The following is a 9,709-nucleotide window of genomic DNA, read 5'->3' as shown; positions in this document are numbered from 1 at the left end:
GGCAATCAATAATCAATGAACAGCAGGGTAATAGAGTAATACATCTAACCAATAATCATTTTAGCAGCATAGGTTGTATCTGAGTGGGTAGAGACCTATGGATGGGCATAGAGTCAGTGTGGATAGTCTGCGGGAGAGCAGTGCTTGTTAGCCATTTAACAGTCTTATAGAAGCTGTTTAGGAGTCTGTTTGTCTGAGCCTTGATGCACAGGTACCGCCTGTCGGATGGGAGCATGGAGAACAGTCCATGTATCGGGTGGCTGGAGTTTTTGGAAATGTTTTGGTCCTTTCTCAGTTGCCATACCAGACTATGATACAACCAGTCAGTATGCTCTGAATGGTGCCAATGTAAACGTTCCAGAGTATAATCAACCCCATCTCACTCACCTGACCGAGAGACGTTCAGCCCCACTGCTGGCCATGTGAGTGGTAGTAATATGAATTAGCCTCAGGTGAATACAAGCCCTTAACAATGTACAATGTACAGCATTTTTACAAGGAGGAGCAGCATATCAATCCTTTAGTTTCAGATACTCTAAAATACCATAATAGGAAATTATCAGTCGCAGTTGGTCTGGGAACTGTTAATGGGAGTTTTATTGCTCCCAAACTGTAACTTTGGAAATAGTCAATTTGTGATGTGTGTTCAAGAACCACTCACATTCTTTATGTAACATCTCTCAACAATTCATAATCTGGCATTCTGCTATCCACTGACTCTTGTTGCAGACCATCAGACCATGTACTGTGTATATACAGTACATATATACAGTGCCTTCAGAAAGCATTCATAGCTCTTGACTTATTCCACATTTTGTTGTGTTACAGCCTGATTTCAAAATGGAAAAAAATAAAAATAAATCTCAACCATCTACACACAATACCCCATAATGAAAAAGTGAAAAGATTTTTAAAATCTTTTCAAATGTATTGATAATTAAATACAGAATATATAATTCATACCCCTGAGTAAATACGTAAATACGTGTTAGAATCACCTTTGTCAGTGATCACAGCTGTGAGTCTTTCTGGGTAAGTCTCTAAGAGCTTTGCAGACCTGGATTGTTAAATATTTGCACATTATTAGTTTAATAATTCTTCAAGCTCTGTGAATTTGGTTGTTGATCATTGCTAGACAGGCATTTTCAAGTCTTGGCATTGATTTTTCTGCCGATTTAAGTCAAAACTGTAACTAGGCCCTCCAAAAAAAGCACAAATAAAAAGCAACTCCAGTGTATATTTAGCCTTGTGTTTTAGGTTATTGTACTGCTGAAAGGTGAATTTGTCACCCAGTGTCTGTTGGAAAGCAGATTGAACCAGGTTTTCCTCTAGGATTTTGCCTGTGCTTAGCTATTATGTTTCTTTTAATCTCCCCCAAAAACTCCCTAGTCCTTGCCGATGACAAGCTTACCCATAACATGATGCAGCCATCACCATGCTTGAAAATATGAAGAGTGGTACTCAATGATGTGTTGTGTTGGATTTGCCCCAAACATAAAGTTTGTATTCAGGACATGAAGTGAATTTCTTTACCACATTTTTTGCAATTTTACTTTAGTGCCTTATTGTAAACATGTTTTGCAATAGTTTTTTTCTGTACAGGCTTCCTTCTTCTTCTGTCATTTAAGTTAGTATTGTGGAGTAACTACAATGCTGTTGATCCATCCTCAGTTTTCTTATTACAACCATTAAACGCTGTAACTGTTTTAAAGTCGCCATTGGCCTCATGGTGAAATCCCTGAGTGGTTTCCTTCCTCTCCGGCAACTGAGTTAGGAAGGACGCTTGTTTCTTTGTAGTGACTGGGTGTATTGATACAACATTCAAACTGTAATTAATAACTTCACCATGTTCAAAGGGAAATTCAATGTCTGCTTTATTTTTATTTTTACCCATCTACCAATAATACTGTAGGTGCCCTTCTTTGCAAGGCATTGGAAAACCTTGGTCTTTGTGGTTGAATCTGTGTTTGAAATTCCCTGCTTGACTGAGGGACTTTACAGATTATTGTATGTGTGGGGTACAGAGATTAAGTAATCATTCAACAGTCATGTTAAACACTATTTGTTAAGCACATTTCAGTCCTGAATTTATTTAGGTTTGCCATAATTATTGACTGAAGCTTTTCATTTTTTATTAATTTGTAAAACTCTCTAAAAACACAATTCCACTTTGACATTAAACTCAGGCAACACAACAAAATGTGGAAAAAGTCAAAAGATGTGAATACTTCCTGAAGGCACTTGAAAAGAATGCCACAGTCTCAAAAAAAAGAATAATAATCCACTCATTATCAATCAGAAAACATTTAAGATGAGGTTACTTAAATGATCAGCAGTTCACCCTAGTTGAGAGTCACCTGTCCAAATACAAGATACTTGTAACTGTATGTCTCATGTGTAAATTAAAATGTAATATTCTGTCACTACAAATGTTTCCCAATCTAATCCAAGTGGTAAAGCTGTGGAAATAATGAATTGCCTCATTAGTTGATGGTTTATTAGGCATACTCTTGTTTTCAAAACAGTGAATGAACAGAAGCAGAGAAGAATCAGTCGGGTATCCCCCCTCACACTACTACCATCACCACCTTACAGTTTGTAACATAAGCTCCACAAACGTCCCCTTGCAACTTCATCACGTTTAACAGACTGCAGTGCCACTCAGAGGCAAGCGCAGAAGCTGAAGTGTTGACTCAGCAGATGGAGAGCAGTCTCTGAAAGTATGCCTACTTTCAACATTGATCAGATAGGGATTTTTTAAAAGCAAAGATTGGACTATATACCATCTCATTCACAAACACTTTGGCTATTATATGACTATTACTGATTTGTACAATTTCTACTTGTTTTTATACATACATCTGGATTATATATGACATACAGTAATTTATGAATGGTAACTGTGTAATAGGCTATGAATGGTAACTGTGTAATAGGCATCCAAAACCTTTTTACTTTTTTGTAATATATGAGACAAAAATTGTGTGAGCATTTGGGCAGTAACACAATGCCACCTACTGGAATTAACATATTTGGCTGCTGAGAACTTGCTGTTTTCAGGGGTTTAAAAGGCTCTATGGGGTTACACTATATTTAAACTGTACATAATAAACCATTTATAAAGGCATTTACAAGAAGATTGCAAACCGGTTACGGTGAGGTAAGGGTTAGGATCAGGGGGGAAAGTAGATTTAATTTCTTATTGTATTTTTGTCCCCTATGATGAAGTCGGGGAGGAGACTGGGGATCTGTCTCCGTCATTATGTTCATTTGTACGTGTATTCGTTCGGTGGTCACATGCAATATCTCAGACAGCACTGGTGTCTTGCCATAGAGATACGGGATTTACACATTTATACTGGTTAGCCAGATGGTGGCGCCATAACAACAGATTGAAAATGCTAACTTTAAAAGGTCACGCCCATCACCCCGTTTGACCTAAAGTCATGAAATTTAGTACATAGGTCCCTCTCCTCACAAGGAACAAATTTGGTCTGCCATGATATATTTGGAATTTTGTGAAAAATTCTTAACGCTACTCTTCTGGCACCGAATGACTTTGTAATCCGTTACCCCAACCCTGCGTGTCATATAGATTGCTAAATAGTTGGGAAAATATTTTTGACGTAACGATTCCATGGCACATGGTTTATGAACTGATACGCAAAACTCCTTTTTCAATTTAAATTATACTAAATTCTTGCAACAAATAATGTATTTATATGGGGGATACAACCTTCCCAGCTCTGCAGATGTAGCTTCAAATGGACAATCATTAGATCATATGTTTGTTTTTGGCCACAGGTCCAGGAATGGCTAAAGAATTGCAATATTTACCTAGGGCTAACTCTTCTGAAAATATCAGTCAATCGATCAATAATATATTTTTAGCAAAAATGTTTATTTTCAATCTGTAGAAACAATGAGTTTAAAAGGTTCTGAACTTTTGTGAAACAGTTCAGTTGAAAAATGCATGGCAAATAGAAATCCAATGTGGTGGTGTTAATTAAGAGATAGATGGGAGGGGTTGAATGGAGATAACTAATGAAAAACATACTTTGTCCGTAAGACGTACATAGGTTCAGAACTTTTGTGAAAGAGCACAGTTTGAAAGACATGGCAAGTAGAAATCAAACCGGATGGACATCAGAAATAGATGGGTTAGGTTGAGGAAAGCCATGAGTAAAAAAAAAATATATATATATATATATATATATACACACACATACATACAGTGGGGCAAAAAAGTATTTAGTCAGCCACCAATTGTGCAAGTTCTTCCACTTAAAAAGATGAGAGAGGCCTGTAATTTTCATCATAGGTACACACAGACAAAATGAGAAAAGACAATCCAGAAAATCACATTGTAGGATTTTTTATGAATTTATTTGCAAATTATGGTGGAAAATATGTATTTGGTCACCTACAAACAAGCAAGATTTCTGGCTCTCACAGACATGTAACTTCTTCTTTAAGAGGCTCCTCTGTCCTCCACTCATTACCTGTATTAATGGCACCTGTTTGAACTTGTTATCAGTATAAAAGACACCTGTCCACAACCTCAAACAGTCACACTCCAAACTCCACTATGGCCAAGACCAAAGAGCTGTCAAAGGACACCAGAAACAAAATTGTAGACCTGCACCAGGCTGGGAAGACTGAATCTGCAATAGGTAAGCAGCTTGGTTTGAAGAAATCAACTGTGGGAGCAATTATTAGGAAATGGAAGACATACAAGACCACTGATAATCTCCCTCGATCTGGGGCTCCACGCAAGATCTCACCCCGTGGCATCAAAATGATCACAAGAATGGTGAGCAAAAATCCCAGAACCACACGGGGGGACCTAGTGAATGGCCTGCAGAGAGCTGGGACCAAAGTAACAAAGCCTACCATCAGTAACACACTACGCCGCCAGGGACTCAAATCCTGCAGTGCCAGACGTGTCCCCCTGCTTCAGCCAGTACATGTCTAGGCCCGTCTGAAGTTTGCTAGAGAGCATTTGGATGATCCAGAAGAAGATTGGGCGAATGTCATATGGTCAGATGAAACCAAAATATAACTTTTTGGTAAAAACTCAACTCGTTATGTTTGGAGGACAAAGAATGCTGAGTTGCATCCAAAGAACACCATACCTACTGTGAAGCATGGGGGTGGAAACATCATGCTTTGGGGCTGTTTTTCTGCAAAGGGACCAGGACGACTGATCCGTGTAAAGGAAAGAATGAATGGCGCCATGTATGGTGAGATTTTGAGTGAAAACCTCCTTCCATCAGCAAGGGCATTGAAGATGAAAAGGTGGCTGGGTCGTACAAATATTGATCCCAAACACACCGCCCGGGCAACGAAGGAGTGGCTTCGTAAGAAGCATTTCAAGGTCCTGGAGTGGCCTAGCCAGTCTCCAGATCTCAACCTCATAGAAAATCTTTGGAGGGAGTTGAAAGTCTGTGTTGCCCAGCAACAGCCCCAAAACATCACTGCTCTAGAGGAGATCTGCATGGAGAAATGGGCCAAAATACCAGCAACAGTGTGTGAAAACCTTGTGAAGACTTACAGAAAACGTTTGACCTTTGTCTTTGCCAACAAAGGGTATATAACAAAGTATTAAGATAAACTTTTGTTATTGGCCAAATACTTATTTTCCACCATAATTTGCAAATAAATTCATTTAAAAAATCCTACAATGTGATTTTCTGGATTTTTTTCTTCTCATTTTGTCTGTCATAGTTGAAGTGTACCTATGATGAAAATTACAGGCCTCTCATCTTTTTAAGTGGGAGAACTTGCACAATTGGTGGCTGACTAAATACTTTTTTGCCCCACTGTAGGTAGAGTTATTAAAGTGACTATGCATAGATAATAACAGAGAGTAGCAGCAACGTGGGGGTGGGGGGGCTATGCAAATAGTCTGGGTAGCTATTTGATTAGCTGTTCAGGAGTCTTATGGCTTGGGGTTAGAAGCTATTTAGATGCCTCTTGGACCTAGATTTGGCGCTCTGATACCACTTGCCGTGCGGTAGCAGAGAGAACAGTCTATGACTAGGGTGGTTGGAGTCTGACAATTTTTAGGGTCTTCCTCTGACACCGCCTGGTATAGAGGTCCTGAATGGCAGGAAGCTTGACCCCGGTGATATACTGGGCCGTACGCACTACCCTCTGTAGTGCCGAGCAGTTGCCATACCAGGCAGTGATGCAACCTGCCAGGATGCTCTCAATGGTGCAGCTGTAAAACCTTTTGAGGATCTGAGGACCCATGCCAAATCTTTTCAGTCTCCTGAGGGGCAATATGTTTTGTCATGCCCTTTTCACGATTGTCTTGGTGTGCTTGGTCCATGTTAGTTTGTTGGTGATGTGAACGCCAAGGAACTTGAAGCTCTCAACCTGCTCCACTACAGCCCCGTCGATGAGGGGGGCGTGCTCGGTCCTCCTTTTCCTGTAGTCCACAATCATCTCCTTTGTCTTGATCATGTTGATGGAGAGGTTGTTGTCCTTGCACCACACGGTCAGGTCTCTGACCTCCTCCCTATAGGCTGTCTCATCGTTGTTGGTGATCAGGCCTACCACTGTTGTGTCATCGGCAAACTTAATGATGGTGTTGGAGTCGTGCCTGGCCTTCCCTGAGGGGCCCCGGTGTTGAGGATCAGCGTGGCGGGTGTACCTACAACTGCAATCATTGCTAAAATGACTGAACTAAAATAAAATTTACCTCATAAAATGTAACCTGTAATGCTCATCTCCTGTAGCCTAATTGTCATCTCATTATTTTCGTACTGTACTTAAATTACAAGGGTTGGATTTGCACTAAATGTTTTATGTCACCACTTAAAAGGCATGTACACAATCTGGTATATGGTTTACCTCAAATACATTGTCTACCGTTATCATTTTAAATTAAGAACATATAGCTCAACATGTAAACAATGTGAGTTTAGCTATTTTCTGCTTCAGATGACAGATGCCCATAAGGCCCGTAACATAATCGTATTGTTTTCCTATGGCAGCATTGGCCATGAATGCCATATAAGCTGCAAAATAGATTCACATAGCTGATATACTGAGAGAGAGAGTGACAATAAAATAAAACAGATTGGAGATCTTACAACTAGACAAAAAGGAAATGTTCATTTGAGAATACAACATTGACACTACTTCATTTTGAATAACAATTAAACACTTACCTTCAAAGAATCAACACTTCACTAACTTCAAAATGTACAAATACCCTAACTCGTAAGTAAAGATTAAACATTTTAGTCTAAACAACATTATAATATGGGTGGTTCGAGTCCTGAATGCTGATTGGCTGACAGTCGTGGTATATCAGACTGTATACCACAGGTATGACAAAACTTTTATTTTTAATGCTCCAATTACATTGGTAACCAGTTTATAATAGAAATAAGGCACCTTGGGGGTTTGTGGTATATGGCCAATATACCAAGGCTAAGGGCTGTGTTCAGGCACTCTGCATTGTGTCGTGCTTAAGAACAGCCCTTAGCCGTGGTATACTGGCCATATACTACATCCCCTCGTGCCTTATTGCTTTAATAGATAATTGAGTAGTAACAAGTAGTCTATTATTACTAAAGTATAATTTCAAGCAAACAAAAAAACTCAACCTTGATCCACTCATCCCTGATCTATCTACTGGGTGAGCAGATATCTATTCCAGCCCAGCAACCGCACACTTGATTGAAATCACAAGACGATAACAAAGGTCAAGTGACCAAAGAGATACAAGGACAATTCAATGGTAAAATCTGTCAAATGTATTGCATATAATCTGTTCAATCCAGTGTTTACATTACCCATCCTAAATGGCCAACCTGGTTTAACCTAACTCCTCTTTAGACTCATCCATCACCAGCTGGGGCAGACCTGAAATGTAACACAGGGGAGAGGAGCAAAAACAAACCCCCACAGTGCAGTGTCTCAAATTAGGCCACCCAGAGATTCAGACAGGCCGGCTACAACAACATGGCCTCTAATGGGCAACTTGTGCTTGGGTGAGGGGGTCATTAGTAGCTGTCTGCAGTTTAGTAGTCTTGACTGATATCCTTGTGCTACACTCCTGCTCTTCCCATGCTACTGGGGACTTGTAAACCCTGACTATGACTGTATATTTGTTTACTCAAATCCTTGTCTCACCTAGTGGGACTCTGGGGGCACACAATATACTCCACATGACAATACTAGAGAATCATCAACAGATTGCATTTGATTGTATATTTTTATTATTCAACAAATGGATTGTTGATAACATTAGTTTCCCACGCAAACCGTACATTGATCTCTGGACGGTACCGTGCAGTACCGAAGAGCCCTTACTGCTGCTCGTTCATCCTATTTTTCCAACTTAATTGAGGAAAATAAGAACAATCCGAAATTCCTTTTTGATACTGTCGCAAAGCTAACTAAAAAGCAGCATTCCCCAAGAGAGGATGACTTTCACTTTAGCAGTGATAAATTCATGAACTTCTTTGAGGAAAAGATTATGATTATTAGAAAGCAAATTACGGACTCCTCTTTAAACCTGCGTATTCCTCCAAACCTCAGGTGTCCTGAGTCTGCACAACTCTGCCAGGACCTAGGATCAAGAGAGACGCTCAAGTCTTTTAGTACTATATCTCTTGACACAATGATGAAAATAATCATGGCCTCTAAACCTTCAAGCTGCATACTGGACCCTATTCCAACTAAACTACTGAAAGAGCTGCTTCCTGTGCTTGGCCCTCCTATGTTGAACATAATAAACGGCTCTCTATCCACTGGATGTGTACCAAACTCACTAAAAGTGGCAGTAATAAAGCCTCTCTTGAAAAAGCCAAACCTTGACCCAGAAAATATAAAAAACTATCGGCCTATATCGAATCTTCCATTCCTCTCAAAAATTTTAGAGAAGGCTGTTGCGCAGCAACTCACTGCCTTCCTGAAGACAAACAATGTATACGAAATGCTTCAGTCTGGTTTTAGACCCCATCATAGCACTGAGACGGCACTTGTGAAGGTGGTAAATGACATTTTAATGGCAACGGACCGAGGCTCTGCATCTGTCCTCGTGCTCCTAGACCTTAGTGCTGCTTTTGATACCATCGATCACCACATTCTTTTGGAGAGATTGGAAACCCAAATTGGTCTACACGGACATGTTCTGGCCTGGTTTAGATCTTATCTGTCGGAAAGATATCAGTTTGTCTCTGTGAATGGTTTGTCCTCTGACAAATCAACTGTAAATTTCGGTGTTCCTCAAGGTTCTGTTTTAGGACCACTATTGTTTTCACTATATATTTTACCTCTTGGGGATGTTATTCGAAAACATAATGTAAACTTTCACTGCTATGCGGATGACACACAGCTGTACATTTCAATGAAACATGGTGAAGCCCCAAAATTGCCCTCGCTAGAAGCATGTGTTTCAGACATAAGGAAGTGGATGGCTGCAAACTTTCTACTATTAAACTCGGACAAACCAGAGATGCTTGTTCTAGGTCCCAAGAAACAAAGAGATCTTCTGTTGAATCTGACAATTAATCTTAATGGTTGTACAGTCGTCTCAAATAAAACTGTGAAGGACCTCGGCGTTACTCTGGACCCTGATCTCTCTTTTGAAGAACATATCAAGACCATTTCGAGGACAGCTTTTTTCCATCTACGTAACATTGCAAAAATCAGAAACTTTCTGTCCAAAAATGATGCAGAAAAATTAATC

The sequence above is a fragment of the Oncorhynchus nerka genome, linkage group LG13 (assembly GCF_034236695.1).
Source record: "Oncorhynchus nerka isolate Pitt River linkage group LG13, Oner_Uvic_2.0, whole genome shotgun sequence".
In the NCBI taxonomy this organism is placed as follows: Eukaryota; Metazoa; Chordata; class Actinopteri; order Salmoniformes; family Salmonidae; genus Oncorhynchus; species Oncorhynchus nerka.
Note: the sequence above shows the minus strand (reverse complement) of the source record.